The sequence below is a fragment of the Microcaecilia unicolor genome, chromosome 8 (genome assembly GCF_901765095.1).
Source record: "Microcaecilia unicolor chromosome 8, aMicUni1.1, whole genome shotgun sequence".
In the NCBI taxonomy this organism is placed as follows: Eukaryota; Metazoa; Chordata; class Amphibia; order Gymnophiona; family Siphonopidae; genus Microcaecilia; species Microcaecilia unicolor.
In genome coordinates, this window is record NC_044038.1 from 220,224,027 (window position 1) to 220,242,482 (window position 18,456).

An 18,456-nucleotide genomic window follows, 5' to 3' on the forward strand; every position below is an offset into this window, starting at 1 on the left:
ATAAGTGGTCTAGAGATGGGAGTAACTAGTGAGGTATTTAAATTTGCTGATGACACAAAAGTTATTCAAAGTTGTTAAATCGCAAGAGGATTGTGAAAAATTACGAGAGGACCTTTATAAGACTGGGAGACTGGGCATCCAAATGGCAGATGACATTTAATGTGAACAAGTGCAAAGTGTTGCATGTGGGAAAGAAGAAGAACCCGAAATATGTTGCAAGGTTCCACGTTGGGAGTCGCCAACCAGGAAAGGGATCTAGGTGTCGTCATTGAATGATACATTGTGCGGCAGCAGCTAAGAAAGCAAATAGAATGTTAGGTATTATTAGGAAAGGAATAGAAAACAAAAATTGAGGCTTGTTCTAATGCCTTTGTATCACTTCATGGTGTGATTGCACCTCAAATACTGTGTTCAATTCTGGTCACTGTATGTCAAGAAAAAAAACAGTAGAATTAGAAAAAGGTATTGAAAAGGGTGATGAGGAAAGGCTAAAGGCTAGGGCTCTTCAGCTTGGAGAAGAGACGGCTGAGGGGGAGGTATGATAGAGGTCTATAAAATATTAAGTGGAGTGGGATGGATAGACGTGAATTGTTTGTTTACTCTTTCCAAAAACACTAGGACTAGGGGGCACGCAATGAAGATGTAAAGTAAATTTAAAACAAATTGTAGAAAATATTTCTTCCCTCAACCTGTAATTAAACTCTGGAATTGGTTGCCAGAGAATGTGGTAAAAGCAATTAGCCTAATGGGGTTTAAAAAAGGTTTGGTTATCTTTCTAAAAGAAATATCCATAAGGGGAAAATCCACATCTTATTTCTAGGATAAGCAGCATAAAATGTATTGTACTGTATTGGGATCTTGCCAGGTACTTTTAACCTGGTTTGGCCACTGTTGGAAACAGGATGCTAGGTTTGATGAACCTTTGCTCTGTCCCAGTATGGCAATGCTTATGTCTTATGTCTTAAGTTAACATTTTATTTATTCACATGCATGTGCAGAAATGAACCAAAAATGGCCACACATTTGGGGGGGGAGGGGGAGGGGAGTGGAAGTGGAGAAACACACTGAAAATGTGTATCCTGTGCACATCTCTTAATATGCACATCCATGTGGGGGGATTAGAAAGAATTCCTTGAGCCATTATAAGTACATAAGTATTGCCGTACTAGGAAAGACCAAAGGCCCATCGAGCCCAGCATCCTGTTTCCAACAGTGGCCAATCCAGGCCACAAGTACAAAACATTTTAAACTGCTTATCCCAGAAATAGTGGATTTTCCCCAAGTCCATTTAATAACGGTCTATGGACTTTTCTCTGCATTTTCTGTATGCTTTCCCCATTTGTTGGATTGGGGAATATTATCCATTGTGCATCTTTTTATCACAAACTAGTAAAAAAGGCCCGTTTCTGACACAAATGAAACGGGCGCTAGAAAGGTTTTCCTCGGAGTGTGTATGTTTGAGAGAGTGTATGTGAGAGTGGCTGTGTGTGAGAGAGAGAGTGAATGTGTGAGTGTGTGTGTGAGAGAGAGTGAATGTGTGTGTGTGTGTGTGTGTGTGTGTGTGTGTGAGAGAGAATGAGAGTGTGTGCAAGTGCGTATGTGAGACACATTGTGAGAGAGAGAGTGTGTTTCACACAGATACAGTGTGTGTGTGAGACACAGACTCTCTGTGAGACTGAGTGTATGAGACTTAGAGGCATATTTTCAAAGCACTTTGGGAGGCTAAGTTCCATAGGTTTCTATGGAACTTTGGGAGGCTAAGTGCTTTGAAAATGAGCCTCCAAGAGAGTGTGTCGACTGTCGAGCTCATTTTCAAAGCACTTAGCCCAAAGTTCCATAGAAACCTATGGAACTTAGCCTCCCAAAGTGCTTTGAAAATATGCCTCTGTGTGACACATAGAGAGTGAATGTGATAGTTTGTGAGAGAGAGAGAGAGTGTGTGAAGAGAGAGAGTGTGTGTGTGTGTGACAGAGATGCCCCCCTCCCTCTCTCTGGTGTCTGGCCCCCCCTCTCTCTGGTGTCTGAGCGTTACTGTGCAGGATGCTGAGCTCTGGCTGTGCTTCAAGGAACTGACCAATCCTATTTAATAAAATGCACCTCCAACATTCTGAAGCCGAGAAACCTTGTGTGGTTGGTCACTTCTGCTTGTGACGAACCCGGAAGTACGTGATGTCAATTCAGGAGATGGATACAGAGAGCAGGAATGCCTCAGCCATGCAGTCAGCTTCAGAATGTTGGAGATGCGTTTTATTATATAGGATAATAATGATTGAATTGTCATATATTAAGACTTCCAAGAAGTAATGCCACTATTAAGCTTCATTTATTTCTTTGAAATTCAGTGGTTTCCAGCTATTTGGAGGGAAAATATGAATCTGTTCACTCTTGAAATGGAAAATATTAGCTTTAATTATATGTTAGCTGAGTAGTGTTTCTTTTTTTGAAATTTTTGTTATTTAATGTTTTCAAAATGCATGAAAGCTGTTAGATTATTATTACTTTTTCCTTTCTGGTTGTCAGGGTAACAAGAATTACAGGGAATGTTCATTATTTTCACAGTGAGTTTAGGAAAAATTTCAAGTGCTTAAAGGGACTGATGAACTTGAAATTTGTATTAAATTATCCTATATGTATGTTTGCATTTTTATAGTTGCTTTTCCACCTTGGTCACAGTGAAATAGATTATAGAATAGCTGAAAGTCCAAAATAAATGCAAATCATAACTAGCAGTTTTCAAATGTACATTTTACTGAGCCTGACGTTATTACCAAAGCAGTTTTTAATGTAACTAAAAATTCAATCTTCTCTATACTTCCTGTCTTTCTTCAGCCTTTATTGTACCTCTTATCCTTACCCATCACCAAGTCCCCACTGTTGTCCTCATACCTGATTTATCTGCTTGCTTTTAGGCCCACTCACATTCACACCCAAGCCCCAACTCCCTACCTCATCCCCGTGTACTCTCCTGCCTTCTCTTACAGCCTCTGCATTGCACCTTTCTCTCCATACCTTGTACCCTTGCCCAGTATCCATCCACTTTGTGCTTTCTCTCTCCATCTCTCCCAGCATCTGCAAGCAATGGTTTCTTTTTCCATCCCTACATACCAGCATCAATTGTTTCCCTCTGTTCCCCTGCTACCCATCACTACCAGGAAAGGAGAAACAGGGGTGATATGATACAGATGTTCAAATATTTGAAAGGTATTAATCTGGAGATGGGAAGGCGGTAGAACTAGTGGACATGAAATGAGATTGAAGGGGGGCAGACTCAAGAAAGATGTCAGGAAGTATTTTTTCACGGAGAGAGTGGTGGATACTTGGAATGCCCTCCCGCGGGAGGTGGTGGAGATGAAAATGGTAATGGAATTAAAAAATGCGTTGGATAAACATAAAGGAATCCTGTTCAGAAGGAATGGATCCTAAGGAGCTTAACGGAGATTGGGTGGCAGCACCGGTGGTGGGAGGCAGGGCTAGTGCTGGGCAGACTTCTACGGTCTGTGCCCTGAAAGTGGCAGATACAAATCAAGGTCAGGTATACACACATGAGTTTATTTTTGTTGGGCAGATTGGATGGACTGTACAGGTCTTTCTGCCATTATCTACTATGTTACTATGTTATTGTGGTGGCAGCTTCTACCTTTGCATCTCAATACTCCACCTCCTCCATCATGATGTTGGCGTCATCCTTGTGGAGGAAAGTAACTAGCTGGCTGTTGCTGCTCCTGCAAATAGCTCTGAGTCTCTTTGGCTGGTGGAGTCTGGGGATCCCTACCAGTTGTACTACAATCTTACCCAGTGGTGGGTAGTCCCAGCTGCTTGCTGGATTCAGTACTGGTTATGCCACATCAAAGAGGGGAAAACCTAGTTATCATGGTGTCTGACAGGTCAAGCATCTCCTCAAAGTGTACATCCAGTTGAAGACAATTGTTGCTAATATTTTGTGTAATTTACATGTCCCTCACTAAGCGTGATAACATATTTTATTTGGGATGTTTAACTTCTTTTGTATGCTGCATGTATTAAGAATAATGGAAGATGCAGAGTCATGGAATCGGAGGTAGGGTATTATTATGGATTAAGAACTGGTTGAAAGATAGGAAGCAGAGAGTAGGATTGCGTGGCCAGTATTCTCAGTGGAGGAGGGTAGTTAGTGGGGTCCCGCAGGGGTCTGTGCTGGGTCCGTTGCTTTTTAATGTATTTATAAATGACCTAGAGATGGGAATAACTAGTGAGGTAATTAAATTCGCCGATGACACAAAATTATTCAGGGTCGTCAAGTCGCAGGAGGAATGTGAACGATTACAGGAGGACCTTGCGAGACTGGGAGATTGGGCGTGCAAGTGGCAGATGAAGTTCAATGTTGACAAGTGCAAAGTGATGCATGTGGGTAAGAGGAACCCGAATTATAGCTACGTCTTGCAAGGTTCCACGTTAGGAGTTACGGATCAAGAAAGGGATCTGGGTGTCGTCGTCGATGATACGCTGAAACCTTCTGCTCAGTGTGCTGCTGCGGCTAGGAAAGCGAATAGAATGTTGGGTGTTATTAGGAAGGGTATGGAGTCCAGGTGTGCGGATGTTATAATGCCGTTGTATCGCTCCATGGTGCGACTGCACCTGGAGTATTGTGTTCAGTACTGGTCTCCGTATCTCAAAAAAGATATAGTAGAATTGGAAAAGGTACAGCGAAGGGCGACGAAAATGATAGTGGGGATGGGACGACTTTCCTATGAAGAGAGGCTGAGAAGGCTAGGGCTTTTCAGCTTGGAGAAGAGACGGCTGAGGGGAGATATGATAGAAGTGTATAAAATAATGAGTGGAATGGATCGGGTGGATGTGAAGCGACTGTTCACACTATCCAAAAATACTAGGACTAGAGGGCATGAGTTGAAGCTACAGTGTGGTAAATTTAAAACGAATCGGAGAAAATTTTTCTTCACCCAACGTGTAATTAGACTCTGGAATTCGTTGCCGGAGAACGTGGTACGGGCGGTTAGCTTGACGGAGTTTAAAAAGGGGTTAGATAGATTCCTAAAGGACAAGTCCATAGACCGCTATTAAATGGACTTGGAAAAATTCCGCATTTTTAGGTATAACTTGTCTGGAATGTTTTTACGTTTGGGGAGCGTGCCAGGTGCCCTTGACCTGGATTGGCCACTGTCGGTGACAGGATGCTGGGCTAGATGGACCTTTGGTCTTTCCCAGTATGGCACTACTTATGTACTTATGTGCAGTCTTGTATGTTTATTTTTGAGATATTTTTGTCGGACCTTCTATTGTTACACAGTGGTGGAAGAGGAGAGGGGTTATTGATTTTGTTTTCCATATTTATGGAATGATCAAAAAATGGTCATAAGGGTAGCCTTCAGCAGGGGGATTCATTTGACATGGTCAATCGTGATGTTTTGCTTTGTAGACTAAGCAAACTTTGTATTACAGATAAGGGGTTAAAATTTGTTCTCAATAAAAAAAAAAAAATGGAACTTTACAGGTCTGTTGGAGAATTTTTTTTTCAAGATTATGGTATATACTACTACTACTACTTAGCATTTCTATAGCGCTGCCAGGGTTACACAGCGCTGTACAAGTTTAAACATGGGGAAGGACAGTCCCTGCTCAAGAGAGCTTGGTATATGCCAGAAGGTGTTCCGCAGGGCCCCTTGCCTATTATATTCAATATCTACTTAAGAGGTCTTGAAGAAGTGTTATGTCCCATTGGGATTTCCTAGTACTCTTATGCAGATGACATTTCTATTGTGTTTCCAATTGAACACAATTTATCAGAGACTTTAGCATTATGGAACATGGTATTTGAAAAAAATCCATCATTGGATGGTAGCTCAATGACAAAGCTAATATATTATGGGTGAGAGGTAGGGAAACTGATATTCCAAGGATGAAATTGTCTTGCTAATGTGGTTATTTCTCTTCAATCAGATATTGATATACTAGGAGCACTATTACCTCTAAGTGAGCAAGAGGTTCTCTGAGTCAGATTTTACCCAATTGTATGTGTATGTAATCTCTTGCATAGATTATTGTAATGAGCTGTTTGTGAGGTTGCCTTGTAAGAGCTTGAAAATACTTTAGCGGGTTCAGAATTCATCAGTTTGGCTTTTGAAAAATTTGGCGTTATGTGATCATATTTCACCCTCCCCTCTATTCTACCTCATTACGTTGGCTTCCTATCAGGAAACAATGTATCTTCAAAATGTTGGTTCTAGCTTTTTTTTTTTTTTTTTTTCATGATATGGTTCCAATCTATATGTCTAAAAAACTACCAATATATACACCAAGTCTTGTGTTAAGCTTTTTCTTCATTGGTTTGATTATGGAATAAGCTGCCTTCTGCGGTGAGATCCATAAATGAACGTTTAAGGTTCCTTAAGGTTGTAAAAACTCACTTGTTTTGATGGACTGTTTATTAAATTGGCAGATTGGTTTTATGTTTGTATGTATTGTATTTTTTTTATGGATGTAAACCATGTAACATTTAATTACCAGGCTTTTATATAAACTGGAGTAAAAGATTTCAGATACTCAGCCTTTGTGTCCTTTATAAACACTTTATTGGCTGGGCGCGCTTCCTCATCAGTCTAAAAACCTCCTTTAATTTATTATTTTTAGATTAATTTTATGCATTTGTTCTTAAAAGGTAATTTTTTTTATATCGATAGTATTTTCAATATTCCTTCTTTGTTTGCAATCTATTTTCATTTTCCTTGTATATTCTTTTACATTCTCAGTTGGCAACTAAAGGAAGCTAGGACACTTATCTTTATGATTTGAGATTTCACAGGTAAGGAATATTGAGAATTCTGTTGATTATAAAAAAAATTACCTTTTAAGAAAAAAACATATAAAATTGATTAAAAAATAAATTAAAGGAAGTTTTTAGATTGATGAGCACTCGTCCAGCTAATAAAGTGTTTATAAAGGACACAAAGACTGAGTATCTGAAGTTTTTTTTTTTTTTTCTCTCCAGATTTTATAAAAGCCTGGTAATTAAATGTGACTTGATTTAATTGAAATTGAAGTATATTCAAGAGCAAGTTCACTGCCTACTTAATGTAAACCTTGTAACCCATTCTGGGCATGGTCTGTAGGACGGGTTATAAAATCGAGTGAATGAATAAATAAACCGCATTGTTGCCGGTTGGGGGTGGGGCTTCAATATGTTTTAAATTGCTAGGGGCACACAAGTTCCTTGGAGTCCTGTGGAGCTTGCCTCTCGCTCACTATTGGAAATGTGATAGTGAAACAGCACCTCCCCTCCCCTGGCAGGACTGTAGGTGGAGGACTCCCACTCAGCTTAGAGGGAACAGTGACTAGGAGTGATAGATTCCAGGTTAAATGTGGAACAGCATAGAAATGGAATAATTTGGAAGCCAATCTAAAAACTACTGTATAGGATTAAATCACTCTTGGATCCATCTCATTTGCAATTGGCCATTATTCCAACATAATTTCATTACTGTAATATTGTTTTGCTAGGCCTTCCAGACCATCAGTTATTCAGATTCCAGATTGAGCAGAATGCTATTGCTAAACTGGTCTTTGACGGTAAATCAGCTGATCGTGCTACCCTATTTCTGTTGCGTTGGATCCCTATAAAAGCAAGCGTTGCATTTAAGCTTCTATTGTTTTATTTTTAAAATCCTACCTAGTTTGGCACCTGAATACCTTTGTATATATCAACCTCTCTGTCTGTATTCCTCAGCCAAATCTTTATGTTCATCTCGGGGAAACCTTTAACAATTTCATGATACTTTCTATGTTGAAAATCCACCATGAGACTGATTGAGTGATTGTAGGCTTCCGAGATCCCTTACTTCAGGTGATTATTGAAAGTTTAGAGGGGCATTTTCAAATAAAATCTCTTAAGTCCAAAAAACCCCCCATCCGTAATCAAACAGGAAAAATGTCTACATTTCCTGTTCGATTATGGCCAAAAGATGGGCGTTTTTGCACTGAAAACATTCAACATCAATAGCCATTTTCCAAAGTGAAACATACAACTTTTGAATGAGAAACCTGAAAGCCTGGCATCTTTTTCCAAAGTATGGCTATACAGATGCCCCTGCAGTACAGAGGACCTGAAAAATGCCTACTATGCCTAAATGTACACCACTTCAATAGCCTTCAGGCTTGCAAGTGTCTTGTATAACAGTAGGTATTTTTCTGTTTTTGGAAGATTCAGAATATCAAACATATAAATGGCGAGTGACCGACTCACTCGCAAATGCGCAGTAGAGACTTCCTTCTCTGTCCCGCCCCCGCGTCAATACGTGATGACGGGGGGGGGGGGGGGGGGCGGGACAGAGAGGGAAACTGCGCCGCCGAGGTTGCTGCCGCCACCCGGCCCGGGCCCTCTCTTCCCTTCTGAACTTACACATCCATTCGCCGAACACAGCAACGCACATCAGCTGAGCTGCACTGAGCCCTTCCTTCTTTGCCTGTGGCCCCGCCCTCCTGTGACGTAACGTCAGCGAGGGCGGGATACACACAGGCAGAGAAGGAAGGGGCAGCTCAGCTGATGTGCGTTGCTGCGTTCGGCGAATGGATGTGTAAGTTCAGAAGGGAAGAGAGGGCCCGGGCCAGGTGGAGGGGTGGCGGCAGCGGCGACTTCAAGGGGGGGGGAAGCGGTGGCGACTTCGCGGGAGGGAGGGGAGCGGTGGTGACCGCGGGGGTAGGAAAACCTCAATACCAGCCCCTTTTTACGGGCTCAACGGCTAGTATATATATATATATATATATATATATATATATATATACACACACACACACACACACATACATACATACATACAGAGTCCACTGCATTAACCGCTAGGCTCCTCCTCTGACTTGGCTGATGCTTTGTTCAAAATGGCAAGAGCAAGAAAAAAGTGGGAACAGAATCAGGCACTTCAAAAAAAACAGACAGGAGATGGTCAAAGTCCGAATTTATTGAAGACTCTACAAGGTACCCTGTTTTGGCACTCCATGTGCCTTTCTCAGGAGTCTATATAAAAGATATAGGACAATTAAACAATTCAACGAGTAAATTAAAATCAGTTAAAAACATAATTAAATTGTGAAACAAAGTATAAAACGGTAATTGATTTGTAAAATGATGAAGTGCTAATGCAGTCAATTTACATAATATGAGATGATGTAGCTAATATATAACATTCTAAATGTAACTGGTATTTGTAGATCAAAAGCCTATATGAATGGTTCTTCAAACAATGTATTGTAACTAGTACATCAAAGTTCAACATTTATTTGGTTGGTTCTTAGAACAATGAATTCTAGATAAGACATGGCTAGTATATGTTTTTAGAACGTCAAAAACATAATAAATCATGTTGGGTAAACCAGGGGCGTATCTGCGTGGGGCCACAGGGGCCTGGGCCCCCGCAGATTTCGCCCTGGCCCCCCTCCCCGCCGTCAACCCTCCCCCGCTGCTTACTTTTGCTGGCGCCGAGGTCCGACCCGCAATCTCCGTTTTTCGTCTTCCTCCGTGGCCATGCTTCCTAGGAAGTAACGCTGCAGTGCTGATTCGTTGAATCCAGTTCGGCGTCTGACGTCAGATGTAGAACTGGATTCAACGAATCAGCACTGCAGCGTTACTTCCTGGAAGCATGGCCACGGAGGAAGACGAAAAACGGAGATTGCGGGTCGGACCTCGGCGCCAGCAAAAGTAAGCAGCGGGGGAGGGTTGACGGCGGGGAGGGGGTGGAGAGAGGCGGGGGGGGGGGGGGGGGAAGGAGGCAAAAATGTGCCCCCCCTCTCTGGCTGTGGCCCCCCCTACCGCCGGATTCCAGATACGCCCCTGGGGTAAACAAAACCATCCTGGTGCTATGGAATACAATATTTAATTTATTGAAATGGCCGTCGAGTACTTATAGCGTTAAGCATATGACCAAAGCTTAAAGGTGTGATAGATGGTGGTGCATTTGACAATATAGAATGAAAAGTATATCTAGAACTAACCTTATTGCTTTATCTCTTTAAAAAAAAAAAAAAAAGTGTCTGACAAAGCATACCAGATAGTCACTGGGCGTAGATATCTTGGTCTAAAAAATGGAACAGAGAAAGCTTAGGCTGCTTCACTGAGATGGGACAGAATAAGCAAAGTGGAAAAGTGTCTAAATATCGGGACAAGGGACGAAGCAAATCTGACGGGAGGTGAGGGTGTTGTGCTGAAAAAGACGAATGCAAGACAAAAACATATACTAGCCATGTCTTTAACTATAATTCATTGTTCTAAGAACCAACCGAATAATTGTTGAACTTTGATGTACTAGTTACAATACATTGTTTTAAGATCCATTCATATAGGTGTATGATCTACATATACCAGTTACATTCAGAATGTTATATATTAGCTACATCATCTCATATTTTATGTAAATTGACTTAGCCCTTCATCGTTTTACAATCAATTACCTTTTTATACTTTATTGTTCCCCAATTTAACTTTTTAAAATTGATTTTAATGTACTTGTTGAATTGTTTAATCTATATCTTTTATATAGACTCCTGAGGAAGGCACATGGAGTGCTGAAACAGGGGTACCTTGTAGAGTCTTTGACCGTCCTGGTCCATTTAAGTGCCTGGTTCTGTTCCCACTTTTTGCTCTTGAGATTATTTGTGGGACACTGTTATTCTTTGCCCACTCCGTTGGTAGTCTTGTCTTTGTTCAGAATGGCTACAATACCTGCAGCTGACAGAGAGCCTGGTATTCCTTTGAGTTTCACTTTCAGGTGGGAAAGAGAGAAATGGACAACAGCTATTGGGGGATTAAGGAGAGGTCATGCCTTAATCCCTCCAGTGGTCAGCTGCTCAATTAGAGCAACGCTTTGTAACTTGGGCGTGACTGAAACAGGTCTAGATAAAAACGTCCTTCTTTTTAGACATGGACGTTTCTTCCCTTTCAAAAATCCTTGTTGGATGCCCTACTTTCAGGCCCTCCTTAGTCCTTCTCAAAAGACAACTACAACCCGCCACTTCCTATTTGGATGAACTGCAGTGTGAACCGTCCAAATTCTGACTTTCCAAAATCAGGATTTGGACATTTTTAGCAGATGGACCTTTTTAGGCATTTTAAGACATCCGTCTGCATTGAAAATGAACACCTTATTTGTTTGATCATGAAGTGCTTGATACTACGGGCTCGACGTTTTTGTATTTTTAGTACTTTTTTTGTGCTGTTTGGGACTATAGCCCAATACTTCTTAGATTAAAACCTTCTTCCCTTGACTGTGCCTATCCCAGGTTGGTTCTGTCTTATTTCCATTTTATGCTAGTTTCCTTATGAACCTTTTTATGAAGGCTGTATCATTTGATCACTCCATGCCTTCATCCATCGAAGTTACACTTGAACTACTTTCAACTCTAGTGTAACTTAATATTTTCAATATATAGCCTTTATACAGTTTTTGAAAGTTAAGTCTTGGCTTTGGTAAGAAGTGATTTAAGTGCAATCCATTTTTTTTTCCTACATGGTGCTTGTCTGATTCTACCTTTTGCTAATAAGATCACCAAGTCACTTTCTTGTCCACCATTGATTTTGGTATGATTATAGATTTGCACAGGGATCATAAAGTGATGGTTATTTATTTATTGCATTTGTATCCCACATTTTCCCACCTCCTTGCAGACTCAGTGTGGCTTACAATACATCATGAATGGTGGAATTAAGTTAGAAAATAGACATTTAGTGTTACAGAAGAATCCTGGGTTACATGGTAATGGCAAGACATGATAGTAATATAACAAGCAGATATTATAGGACAGTTCTGAGTATATGTGGAGGAGTGGTGTATGTTCACATTTGTTGATCTTTGTGGTATGCCTTATTAAAGAGATGGGTCTTCAGTAGTTTGCGGAAGTTGGTTAGTTCGTAAATCGTTTAAGTTGTGTGGCAGTGCGTTCCATAACTGTGTGCTCAGGTAAGTAAAGTTTGACGCATGCATTAGTTTGTATTTTAGACCTTTGCATTTGGGGAAGTGCAGATTAAGGAATGTGCGGGATGTTCTTTTTGCATTCCTGGGTGGTAAGTCTATCAGGTCTGACATGTAGGCTGGTTCGTCTCCGTGGATGATTTTGTGGACTAGGGAGCAAACTTTGAATGTGATGTGTTCTTTAAGTGGGAGCCAGTGTAGTTTTTCTCGTAGGGGTTTCGCACTTTCATATTTTGTTTTACCGAATATGAGTCTAGCTGCAGTGTTCTGGGCTGTCTGAGGTTTCTTGATTATTTGCTCTTTACAGCTGGCATAGAGTGCGTTGCAGTAGTCTAGATGACTGAGCACCATTGATTGTACCAGGTTATGGAAGACAGTCCTTGGGAAGAAAGGTCTTAACTCCTTTTTAGTTTCCACATTGAGTGGAACATCTTGGTTGTGTTTTTCGCATGGCTGTCAAGTGTTAGGTGTCGATCGATGGCAACTCCAAGAATTTTTAGGGTATCTGAAATTGGAAGGTTCAGATTTGGTGTGTTTATGGTGGTGAATTTGTTCGTGTTATGTTGAGAGGTAAGTACTAGGCATTGGGTTTTTTCTGCATTATGTTTCAGCTGAAATGCATTCGCCCATGAATGCATGATATGGAGACTTTGGTTGATGTCATTGGAAATTTCCTTTAAATCTTGTTTAAATGGGATGTAGATCGTTATGTTGTCTGCGTATATGTATGGGTTGAGGTTTTGGTTTGATGATAGTTTGGCCAAGGGTATCATCATTAAGTTGAATAGAGTCGGCGAGAGGGGGGATCCCTGTGGAACTCCACATTCAGGTATCCATGTGGCTGGAGTAGTCGAGTTTGATGTTACTTGATATGATCATGTGGTTAGGAATCCCTTGAACCAGTTGAGAACGTTACCTCCAATTCCGAAGTACTCAAGGATATGTAGTAGTATTCCATGATCAACCATGTTGAAAGCGCTTGACATGTCAAATTGTAGGAGGAGTATGTTTTTTCCAGTTGCAATCATTTGTTTGAATTTAGTCATGAGTGTAACTAGTACTGTTTCAGTACTGTGGTTAGACCGAAATCCAGACTGGGAGTCGTGGAGTATTGAGAATTTATTTAAATAGTTTGTGAGTTGTTTGGTCACCAATCCTTCCGTTATGCAAAAGATGTATTTGCATGCATTATTTGCACGAAAGTATCTTGTACATAGTCGTTGTGGACATACTATACTATGTATGACATATTCTGCAGTATCTCTGTATGGATTCATTGCAGATTACAAAAACAAGTGAGATCCCATTCGGATGGAATTACATAGTATAGACCATACCTAAAAAGACAAACTAAATCAGAAGTTGATCACCAGTCAGGCTGTGTCCATATCTGAAAGCAAATAAGTCTTAAAGTGTTTCCTAAATAAAGAAATGAGAGTGAACAGATTTTATACAGGTCGGTATCCCATTCCAAACTTTCCAAATATTTCTTACATTTCACCCCATTACAATTCGGAAATAGCAAAGTGCAAAACTGCGTTACTTGGGAAACCGTACTAGCAGCTAATAAAAATCTATATTTTGTTAGGCTTACTGGATTTTGAGATCTATGAACAACTGGCTCAGGAGCCAGAGTTGCCTACCTCCTGAATTAGTCGTTCTTGGACTACCCCTTGCCAGTCAGGGTTTCAGGGTATCCATAATGAATATGCATGAATTTGATTTGCATATACTGCCTCCATGATATGCAAATCTCTTTCATGCATATTCATTGTGGATATCCTGAAAACCTGCCTGGCAAGGGGGTACTCCAGGACTGACTTTGGGAAACAAATCATGCATTCTTGGGCGGATGCATTTCAGCTAAAACTTAATGCAGAAAAAAACACAATGTCTTATACTCACTTCACAACATAACACAAGTAAGCTCACCACTATAACCACACCAAACATTTCCCTGCCCATTTCAAACACACTGAAAATTCTCAGAGTTACCATTGATCGAAATCTCACACTTGAAAGTCATGTGAAGAATACAACTAAGAAGATGTTCCACTCAATGTGGAAACTCAAAAGAGTAAAACCTTTCTTCCCAAGGATCATTTTTCGCAACCTGATACAATCAATGGTGCTGAGTCACCTAGACTACTGCAATGCACTCTACGCTGGCTGCAAAGAGCAAATCATTAAGAAACTTCAAACAGCCCAGAACACCGTAGCCAGACTCGTATTCGGAAAAACAAAATATGAAAGTGCAAAACCCCTAAGAGAAAAACTACACTGACTTCCACTTAAAGAACGAATCACGTTCAAAATCTGCACTCTAGTTCATAAAATCATTCACGGAGATGCCCCGGCCTACAAGCTAGACCTCATCGACCTGCCACCCAGAAATGCCAAAAAATCCGCACGCACATTTCTTAACCTACACTTCCCCAGCTGTAAAGGTTTAAAATATAAACTAACACATGCAGCCAGCTTTTCCTATATGAGCACGCAGATATGGAATGCTTTGCCACATAACTTAAAAACAATTTAAGAAATAACTAACTTTCGTAAATCTTTGAAGACCTATCTCTTCAACAAGGCATACGAAATGGAACAATAGTTATTTATAACACATCAACACTCCACCTAGTTTCTGACTATTTTCTGTTTACATCTGGTCTCTATGGAATACCTGCAGCTGACAGAGAGCCTGGTATTCCTTTCAGTTTCACTTTCACCCTGGAATGGCGATTGCCATAATGGGACCTTGTAAGCCACATTGAGCCTGCAAATAAGTGGGAAAATGTGGGATACAAGTACAATAAATAAATAAACACTGGTCTAATCTACTTGTACTCCCTTGTTCATATTTTCTTGTTCTGTCCAAAATTTTATAGTAGTCTTAAACTCTACTCCTTTTTCAGTTTAGTTTATTATAATATTTAACTGCATTTTGCAAGCAACAACACAGAATAACATTAGCATAAAACAAAATTACAATGAACTAAAAACATCAAAACAAAAAAGAATTACAAAATAAGATAAACCAATCAATGACAGCAAAGAACAATTATCACAACTTATAGGGTCTTTTACTAAGCAGCAGTAAGCCCATCATGGGCTTGCCGCTCGCTAGTCCGGAACTGCCACCGGGCTACCGCAGCAGCCTGGCGGTAGTTCCCCCCCCCCCCCCAGCGCATGCCATTTCTGATGCTACAAAAATATTTTTATATTTTTGTAGCGCCGGTGTTTACCTGGCGGTAATCAGGCAGTGTTGCATGCTGCCGGGCTACTGCCGGGTTAGCATAGGAGCCCTTGTCGCCACCTCAGTGTGTGGCAGTAAATGCTCCCCCCTAAAATAGCCACTCAGCAAGTGGTTCACTTACTGCACGCCCATTTCATAGGGAAAAAAAGTGACAGCCTTTTACCCGCTGCGATAAAAGGGGGCCTCGGCGTGTGCCAAAAACACGTGCTGATGCTAGCGCAGGCCCCCCTTTATCACGGCTTAGTAAAAGGTTTCATAATTTGCCACATCTTAAAAACAAATCTTTTACGTTAGTAGCACTTTTTTTTTTTTTTAATAAATCCAGGCTTTCCATCTGCACTCTGGAACGTATGTAATACATGCTAGCTAATTTTTAAAGTTAAATATGCACCTATGATTCTGGTCCCAAGGTGTGGGCCTTGACTCTCTGGTTAATGGTATCTATCTTGTTATGTAGTAGGTGTTTAGTTGGGAGTATGTGCCTTTAAGAGATGCTGATGTCACCTCTGACATCTAGTGGATATGAATGATGAATCACAGTGGGTTGGATCTTCTCTTTGCTGTTGCCTTTCGGCTTAACTGTTGCATGAGCTAAGGGTGGCACATGTTTTTCTGTGGAGGTAGGTTTACCATATGTCCGGATTTACCCGGACGTGTCCTCTTTTTGAGGACATGTCCGGGCAGCTGGGCGGGTTTTGCCAATCTGGCCGTTTGTCCAGAAATCCGGAAAAACGGGCAGATTGCTAGCCTCCCCTCCCCATAGTTACTACTGCCCTAGTGATCTAATGACCTCTTCCGCCTTCGGGGCAGGAAAGAGCCCCCCTCTTTCCTGCCCGGAGCGCTGCCCTGCATGCATCCTTCCTGCTGGTGATCTTGGCGCCGATACAAAATGGCCGTTGAGAGTTGACGTGACCTCGCGAGACTTCAACTCTCGGCGGGCATTTTGAATCGGCGCCGAGATCACCAACAGGAAGGATGCAATCGGCAGTGCTCCGGGCAGGAAAGAGGGGGCTCTTTCCTGCCCCGAAGAGGTAATTAGACCACCAGGGCAGTAGGTAAGGGGAGGGGGTGACGGGGTGTGTGACGGGGGGAGGGGAAAATGTGACGGGGCGGAGTGAGGGTGTGAAAGGGGGCGGGGTGTGTGGTGGGCGGGGCATGTGTCATTTTTGGGGGACAAAATATGGTAATCCTATGTGGAGGGAGTAAAGAAAATACATAGCTCTTAGACCTATGGCCTTTCTCTTTTTGTTAAACCCTTCAAAGGATTGTTGGAGGCACCAGGAGGAAATATTCTGTGATGGAAGTTTAATCAGTTCACTATCAGCATTACATAAATGGGTCATCTAATTTTTCAGATAAAATAGCTGGATGTGGCAGGAGACAAATTCAGAGTGTTGAGATTTATGTGACACTATAATAATCTGTATAAAACTTATTACTGGTGCCACCATTGTGTGAGCAAGGTGGGAAAAATAAGGGCAGTTCACTACATCTAAGAATTCATTTTTTTCTTTCTGTTTTTGTTTTTAAATGACCACCTAGGCCCTATTGTAACATGTTTCTCCATCCTCCAGGAGAAGGCAGTTCTGATACGAGGAACATTGGTCACTTTAGCATGTTCAGACCAGGGTTCCTAATCTGTCACAGATTCAGACTGCTTTTACTTGGCTTCATCTCAGGAGCCCATGGACTATACTTTATCACAGTAGCCAAGGTGACCTTATTTCATGGATAAAGCACAGTTGCTGTGTAAATTATTTGCTTCATTTCTAGTGTGTTTCAAGCAGGAGGATTACGGTCACATTTTGGGAATGGCTGAAAATGGCAGCTTTAGCTTTTTAAGTTTGTGCAGTTCTTCATCAGTAATGATTGGGAAAATTGTCAGATGTTGCATCTAGCCTAATTGAAAAAGACAAATGGGGTTCACACTCTCCACAGAAATGAAACCCAAACAGAAAGGGTGGAAAAGAGCCAAGTCCAAGAGATCAGTCCAAACACCAGGATAAGATGCTCCAAGTACAACTTTATTTGGACCCTACACGGTCCGTGTTTCGGCTACGAGAGCCTTCCTCAGGGGTCAGTCAATGAGTGCTCAGCTTTATATCGATTGACGGTGGAGCGTGTGGATATCTGGTCAAAAATACGTGTAGTGTCCGACTCGAATAAAATCAAGTTTAAAATTCTGGTGTTTGGACTGATCTCTTGGACTTTGGTTCTTTTCCACCCTTTTTGTTTGTGCATCTAGCCTAATTTACATATTTATTTATTTTTATTTTATTTATTGCATTTGTATCCCACATTATCCCACCTTTTTGCAGGCTCAATGTGGCTTACAATTCAACATGAGTTGTGGAAATCTATATGAGAAAATACATTTAGTATAGCAAAAGGATCTTATACGGTGGTAATAATAAAACCAGATAATGTCTTAGCAAGTCTTAGAGTAGGACAGTTCTAGTTTCATAAGGAGGGTTCACATGTATTAATCTGTGTGGTAGGTTCTTTTGAAGAGGTGGGTCTTCAAAAGTTTGCGGAAGGTAATCAGTTCATAGGCCGTTTTTAAGTTGCGTGGCAGTTCATTCCAAAATTGTGTGCTCAGATAGGAAAATGTTGACGCATGAATTAGTTTGTATTTTAGACCTTTGCAATTAGGGAAGTGAAGGTTAAGGAATGTGCGGGATGATTTTTTGGCATTCCTTGGTGGTAGGTCTATCAGATCTGTCATGTAGGCTGGAGTGTCACCGTGGATGATTTTGTGAACTAGAGTACATATTTTGAACGTGATGCGTTCTTTGAGTGGGAGCCAATGTAGCTTCTCTCATAGGGGTTTGACACTTTCATATTTTGTTTTACCGAGTACGAGTCTAGCTGCAGTGTTCTGGGCTGTCTGAAGTTTCTTGATTATATACTCCTTGCAGCCAGCGTGGAGTGCATTGCAGTAGTCAAGATGACTGAGAACCATTGATTTTACCAATATGCGAAAAACGGTCCTTGGGAAGTAAAGTCTTACTCTTTTTAATTTCCACATATCCCATACATAATTCTATGTGCTCCTTTTCACAAAACCAAGATTATCTTCCAGCCCTCAATATTACTGCTGCCTTCAGTATTAACTAAAAAAAAAGTACTACAGTGATGGCCCTTGTTAAAAAAAAGAAATTTGTGCAGGAATTTGCATCAGTTTTAGTGCATAGTTAGCCACTTTTGATGTTCCGATATGTCTCTGCCTCTCTTGTGCTATGTTTTATGTATTTT

The 18,456-nt window shown here is 41.1% G+C and overlaps 1 protein-coding gene across 1 annotated transcript in view; it reads left to right on the plus strand.

Annotated features, from left to right (window-relative positions):
• LOC115476386 (protein kinase C-binding protein 1-like) overlaps positions 1-18,456 on the plus strand; it is a 68,240-nt gene that overhangs the window by 15,471 nt on the left and 34,313 nt on the right. The gene's annotated exons all lie outside the window — the stretch shown is intronic.